Here is a 7843-nt window from a genome sequence, read left to right on the forward strand (position 1 = left end):
GCAGCTCACTGCGCCAGGATTAGTGTGTGCTTCACCTCACTGTGTGTTCACTGTGTGCAGTGTGTTTCACTAATTCACGGATTGGGATAAATGCAGAGACCAAATTTCCCTCACGGGATCAAAAGAGTATATATACTTATACTTATACTTATATATGCAGCCAATTGTCTATGCAGCTGTTGCTTCTTGTTCTACCCGGTTGCTGTCCATTTGTCTTCTCCGAAACGTAACCGTGCCACCAACATCCTTGAAATCTACACCGAGGTTGTTACGTAAGCCCTTCCACATCTGTCAGGTTATAGTACTTCCAAGTGTATAGAGGTGGGTCCTGAGGTTTAAAAAACAAAGAGGTCTTCCCAAAACACCCCACCACACGCTGGCTGTGTCGGAGATGGATCGCCTGCCATTTCTTCTCCTCTACCTCCTCCTTCCTTCTGGTTGTGTAACCGGCCACCATTTGGCCGCCCCGGCTCTTGGAAGAGGTCTTGGGAGGAACCTGAGGAACGATGAAGAGGTCATCAGTTAGCTGCTACCGACGTGGGCACACACACACACACACACAGACACGGACACACACACACAGACACACGGACGGACGGACACACACACACACACAAAAACACACACACACACACACAGCTGACAGATGCCTTTCTGCCACCACATATTTGCCCTCCACCCACTCCGTGTCTTAGATACCATGCCGGTGGAGCCACACAGGCGGGCTGTCTTTGAAGCTCATTTATAGCAGATGAAATTCAGATATATTTTTCGCCCCCAAATCTGAACTACCCCCTGTGCCACCCAAGTGGTAGCAATCTTTTCATAGAGGCAACAGAGAGCAACACAATCTTGAGGTTTGTGTATCGGTGAAAAAAAAGGAGCTTATGAACTTTGGCAGTCCAACAGCTCCCGCCCAGCAACCTTCCCGGCACACAGATAGTCTCTCCCAATGCCACCGTGCTGAGCCAAGACAGCAACAGGTATGCAGCTCTGGTTACAGCACCACTGATTCAGTTTCCCTGGGTCCTGGAAGAGAGACTCTGCAGTCGTTTGTCACTGAAACATTCAAATACTCTTTATGTCACTGGCTGTTTTGAATGTTATTTTAAGTACTGAGTGCCCCAATGAACGAAGAATGAAGAGTGAGCTGAAGAATAGTGATTATTTTTGTTCATTTATTTCTTATTTCACATTGTAACAGTAGTAGTAGTAGTAGTTGTCATGGTGATATTTCTTAAAAGGAGGAACACGAGCCTCACTTGTGAGTTCAAAACAGTGGGCTAAAGTGGGTGCTTGAGTCCCAGGAGAATCTCATGCCCTTTCTCTGTGTGTGTGTGTGTGTGTGTGTGTGTGTGTGTGTGTGTGTGTGTGTGTGTGTGTGTGCGTCGTGTGTGTGTGTATATGTGTGTGTGTGTGTGTGTGTCTGTGTGTTATGTGAGGGATGGTTTTGGGTTGCCTGCAGCCCCATTTCGTGTCCACACTAAGCTCAGTGAGACAAAGGAGCCACAGAAACTGGAGCCCTTCAGCGCAGAGTATACTCTTCTGCTGGGAAGCCAGTGTGTGTGTGTGTGTGTCTATGTGTTTGTGTATGAGTGTGTGCATGCATGTGTGTGTGTGTGTTTGTGTATGTGCGTGCATACATGTGTGTGTTTGTGTGTGTGTATGTGTGAGTGTGTGTGCGTGTGTGTGCATGCGTGTGTGTGTGTGTTTGTGTATGTGCGTGCATACACATGTGTGTGTGTGTGTGTGCGTGTATGTGTGTGTATGTGTGTGTGTGCATGTATGTGTGTGTGTGTGTGTGTGTGTGTCTGTGTCTGTGTGTATGTGTGTGTGTGCATGTATGTGTGTGTGTGTGTGTGTGTTGGGGCTTAGATGAATAAGCTCCTTCTCATGGACCAGGCTGGCTCGGCCCGGAGGCCTGGTGTATACGTACACCTCAGTGAAGAGCACACATTGGCACAGCAAGATGGCCTAGCCCGATACAGGACACACACACAGCACACACACACACACACATACATGCACACACACACACACACACACACACACACACACACACACGCATGGGTGGGGATTGTGGTGAGGAGCATCAGTCTTTTGTCCCATCATTCAATGCAACCACTTGCTGGCTTCGCAAAAAGCGCACTGTTTATCTTGCGCTGTCCAGGGCCCAGGACAAAGAGCCTCCCAAGTTTCATACGACACCAGGCTTTTTGTCCGAGCTGCTCATCTGTGGTTCTTGGCCCTGGGACTGGCCAGCCCCCCTTGATCCCACCCCCCATCCCCTATGGCCCCCCCACCCACCTGCACCCTCGCTAACACCCCCCCCCCCCCTCCTCCCTCCCATTCCTCCTCGGCTCAGGTTAAAAGGTCTGAAACAAAACGATTGTTTCTGTTTCCCTCCTCTGCCCATTTCCACGGGCTCTTTTCGCACAGACAATAACCACGCTTGGGAAGACACCAAGGAAAATAGCACAGCTTTGTCCGGCCCATCTGACCCGCTTCACCTGCCTGTTTAAGGGCAGGTGGCTTGTGCTGGTGTAGACTGTCCACCGCTTGGGAGCTGCTGAAGGATGAATAAGCCGTGCTTGTCGGTGTGCTTCACGGGGCTTGTGAAAAGAAAAGGGAGCGGGACCCTTCAAGCTGCCTGGGGTGGTGGAAGGCCAGGGGGATAAAACAGTTCCCAGAAGGATGTGTGCTGTGTTGTCATGGTGATGCTGGAGTGAATATGACATGATTGCTGTTGTGTATGGGGTGTAGATGACATGATAGTCCGTTTTGTATTGCAAAGTGCAGAAAATTGCTCATTCATGCATTACACCTGCGCCTTTTGTCAGTCATCAACCTGTTCTTTTAGTTCCAGTAATCCTTGACTGATGCTCAGAATAGGGGTCTGGTTCATGTTTTGTTGTTCTTATTTGTTACATTTGTCCATTTAGCATTTGTTTTTTTATCAAAGTATCCCACTGGACACAGGTAAGCCACAGTAAAGTAGTACATAGAGATAGATACTTTATGGATCCCACACACACACACACACACACACACACACACACACGCATGGGTGGGGATTGTGGTGAGAGCATCAGTCTTTTGTCCCATCATTCAATGCAACCACTTGCTGGCCCAAAAAGCGCACTGTTTATCTTGCGCTGTCCAGGGCCCAGGACAAAGAGCCTCCCAAGTTTCATACGACACCAGGCTTTTTGTCCGAGCTGCTCATCTGTGGTTCTTGGCCCTGGGACTGGCCAGCCCCCTTGATCCCACCCCATCCCCTATGGCCCCCCACCCACCTGCACCCTCGCTAACACCCCCTCCTCCCTCCCATTCCTCCTCGGCTCAGGTTAAAAGGTCTGAAACAAACGATTGTTTCTGTTTCCACTCCTCTGCCCATTTTACGGGCTCCTTTCGCCGAGACAATAACCACGCTGGGAAGACACCAAGGAAAATAGCACAGCTTTTGTCCGTCCATCTGACCCCGCCACCCCCGCCTGGGCGAAGGGCAGTGTGGCTTGTACGGTGTAGACTGTCCACTCGCTTGGGAGCTGCCGAAGGATGAATAAGCCGTGCTTGTCAGTGTGCTTCACGGCTTGTGAAAAGAAAAGGGAGCTGGACCCTTCCAAGCGCTGGGTGGGTGGTGGAAGGCCAGGGGGGGATAAAACAGTTCCCAGCGAAGGATGTGTGTGCTGTGTTGTCATGGTGATGCTGGAGTGAATATGACATGATTGCTGTTGTGTATGGGGGTGTAGATGACATGATAGTCCGTTTTGTATTGCAAAGTGCAGAAAATTGCTCATTCATGCATTACACCTGCGCCTTTTGTCAGTCATCAACCTGTTCTTTTAGTTCCAGTAATCCTTGACTGATGCTCAGAATAGGGTCTGGTTCATGTTTTGTTGTTCTTGTTGTTACATTTTGTCATTTAGCATTTGTTTTTATCCAAAGTATCCTACTGACACAGGTAAGCCACAGTAAAGTAGTACATAGAGATAGATACTTTATGGATCCCCAAGGGGAAATTCAAGGTATCAGTAGCATACAGACATCACACACAACATGCACTTACCACAGAAAAAGTAATATAACTATATAAATATAAAAAACTGTTTTTCTAAAATCTTTCGTATTGATCAGTGGTCATTATTTAAAGATGCATGAGAATCTGAAGAGACCTCACTGTAGAGAGTCAACAGTTACATAGCACTGTTCTACTTCTCTGAGCACTCAAAGTGCTTTATAGAGTAATGCCTCACATTCACTCATTCACACAGACACACTCCATGCAAGGCGCCAACCTGCACATCAGTTGAAGTAATGAAGTGTGTGTCATGTTGATAGTCGGCATGCCTGCTCCTGATACTCTTTCTGTGCACCATACACTCACTCTCTGTGAACTCCATGCAATCTGCAATCACAACAAACCCTCCATGTGAGAGGGTACAGTGGGTGGGGGGGGCTCACTTCCTGGAGCCCGAAAGTGGTCAGACACTCCTGTGCTCTTCAAGGCTTTGTAATGATATCACACCTTTATGGAAGACATCTGCCTCACATTCCAGTGCCTCCTCTTACTTCCACCTCCTCCTCCACCTCTTACCTCCACTTTCTTCTCCTCTTCCTCCACCTCCTCCTCTTCCTACTCCTCCTCATCCTCCACCTCCCCCTCCTCCTCCTCATCCTCCTCCTCCTCACACATGGAAAGATTTAAGAGAGAGAGAGAGAGAGAGAGCAAACCGATATAAACCATTAGGGGCCATATGTTGTGCAGTAGGGCAGGATCTGCGTGGTGTTGTGTTGTGCTCTGTTATGCAACCGATAGGTGAGAGAATGGGAGGAATGCGCCGGGTCGGCGTGGGGCTGAGGGGTCTCTGCAAAACTCCACCTGCTGGGACCCAGTGCGCTCTGACGGAGCACAATGTGTCCTTTGTGATAACGCCGCCACAGGCTCCAGGCAGATTCCATTCTTTCCGTTCAAATCACCGTTTCCTTTTCAAATACATACAGTAAGTATCCCCCCAAACTAAAAAAACAATGTTATTCTTCCTGAATGGTCACACTGAGCAGTGAACGACAATAACCACCAGTAGATGCCTTTTGATTTTCTTTCGCTGAGCAGTGAGCAGTGTGCAGTAATGGTCATATGACAGAGAGTCAACCCTTCATCTCCGCCATGACGCAAACAGACAAACGCCTGCAATTGGTTTCTTTTCAATTTACCTGCATAGTCTTCACAGAGGCGAACCAGGGATCGAGTTTGTTACAAACCCCTTTGAAACAAAACCCTTTGGACCCGATGCGGCATAATGGTCAAATGAGTTCATGACAGTTTTGACAAAAACAACAACAACAACATTCAACCTCATTATCAACCTATGACAAACTCCACCAGCAACAGTCCCATAAAAACGCTATTTATTCACCAGTGAAGTGGTAGTGAGTGGCAACATGAGTTTAAGCTGCCATCAGGCCTGCGGATCTGTCATCACCTAATCAGTGGAGATCCGCCAAGTCGTCTGAGTTACTGGCATGCTCAGGGGGCCCTGGTTGTCTCGTGCTTTACGTAATCGCCGTCATGCATCGCAGCTCTCCCCGTTTGGCTAAGCTCGGCCATGTATACTGGTGGTGGATAAGGCCTCGTCGTCTTTAGTTTGGTGCTTGACATTTGACTGTGTGTGTGTGTGTGTCTGTGTGTGAGTATGTGTGTGTGTGTGTGTGTGTGTGTGTGTGTGTGTGTGTGTGTTGAATTCAGGGCCATTGCCAAAGCCGAGGGGTCACTGAGCTTTGACTGATTACTGTACAGGGCAAAGCAAAACCATACAAAGGTCTACCAGAAACTAACCACACACAAATGCCACTGTCACACACACACACACACACACACACACACACACACACACACACACACACTTACACACATACACACACACACACACACACACATTTGGGCCATTTTATACTACAGGCAGACCCCTTTTCACACAGCACACAGAGATCAGCTGTGTGGTTTTGCCGATTTCCCAAAGCCAGTGATTACAGAGCTAATTACTAACATTCCTCTGAGATCTCGCAGGCCACTGTGTGGAGACTGGCCTCCTGAACAGAGGACCTCTCATAACGCCTCTGCAGCTTGCAGCATGCATATTAAAACACACAGCATAACATAACACAGACACTTAGAGGAAGAGTCTTCAATTCTGATCCAACTCAGAGAAATGCTCCTCTGGCTTGCCATTACGTGTGTGCACTTGGAAAGAAAATGTATTACAACCTACGGGTGTTTGCACAATCTTTTGCGTGACTATACCTGTGCTACAGAACTTTAGGTTACACTTTACTTGACAGTATCGACATAAGAGTGACATGACATGGTCATGAACGTGTCATAAACAAGTCATACTGTAAACGTTTATGACTGATATTATATTCTCTCTCTCTCTCTCTTCACCCCATTCTCCATTTGGCACATCATTGTACAATATGTCCACAGATCTGAGGCAGGTTAATGAAAAGCCTAACAGTCAGTCTTCATATGAAACCCATACAAAGTCCACTGTAAATTAAGCTCCACTGATCGCGTGACTGACCAGGCAACAAAACAAAACAGACTGCTCCCAAAACACAACCCAGCTGGAGTAGAGCAGAGCAGCCAGGCTTTTGGATAACAGGGAAGCAAACCCACAATATTTATAGTTACTGTAGATAATGATTAGCTATGCTAATGACCACAGAAGGTGTAGGCCTGTAGGGTCTAAGTAATGTGGTTAAATACTAAAAAAAGATATTTTGAAAAGTGCTGAAAATGTCTAATGAGTATGAGTATGCTGTAAGTAAATATTCTCTATTTACCAGTGCACTTGTTTGTATTTTCGAGAAAACCTTAAAATAAACTGTAAAAGCCACAGTACACTGATAACCCCTAATCCATCTAAGCATAATGCATTTCCAAATGACAGGGCAAAGGGTGTGAGGATTTGGGAGTTTTACTCTGTTGAGTGCTTTACAGTAATGGACAAATAACAGTGAGTTAGCCTTTAATCTCCACCATGAGACACAACACCTCCACTCCTTTTTCCTATGTCTTTTTCACAGGGCCAAACCACTTCAGAAGCAATTTACCCCAGGCAAAGGCAGACTGGTAATTGCATGGATGAATTTTAATGGACACATCGCCTGTCTTTTTTATATATATAGTTTTACCGGAGTGATGACAAACAACTGCATGAAAAAAGCTGAGAAATAAACACAAAGAGTTCACTGCCCGCTGTCCATGAAAAATGGACGAGCAGCTGCTTTGGAGAAATAACAGCGAAATCAACACTCATTACACTTGCAAAAGACGGATGAGCAGACTTGGGCAGGTATGGGTGTGAGGACAGGTCACACTGCTCCTTCATGTAGCGCACAAAAACAGAAAACAAAGGCAATTTGCATGCAGCAGCCTACTATTCTCAGGCTAAGAAGGCTAAATATGCACTTCATGTTAGGTATTCTAAGCCCCAGTGTGCTAAATGACACAAAAGTGCCCTAATTAGGCCACTTAAATTATTTAAAATGTTCCGCTCTTGCTCACACTGGAGTATGTATGCTGTTCTGCCAAACCTCTTTTTTAAATGAGAGAGGCATGTTAGTGCCAGCCACGGTACAAAGCAGCAATTTACTGCCACTCTTTTTAACCCCTCTCACTGGTCTTTCAGAATCAATGGCAGCGATAATGGTTCACAGGACAGTGTGAGCGTTTTTTTTATTTTGCACTGGTTTGATGAATCCCCGAGATGAAGCCATGCGCTGAGGACCAATCTGCACCATGGATAAGGAAAATCAGGCTTATTACGTTCTGCCTTTC

Source organism: Alosa alosa, chromosome 8, assembly GCF_017589495.1.
Source record: "Alosa alosa isolate M-15738 ecotype Scorff River chromosome 8, AALO_Geno_1.1, whole genome shotgun sequence".
Taxonomy (NCBI): Eukaryota; Metazoa; Chordata; class Actinopteri; order Clupeiformes; family Clupeidae; genus Alosa; species Alosa alosa.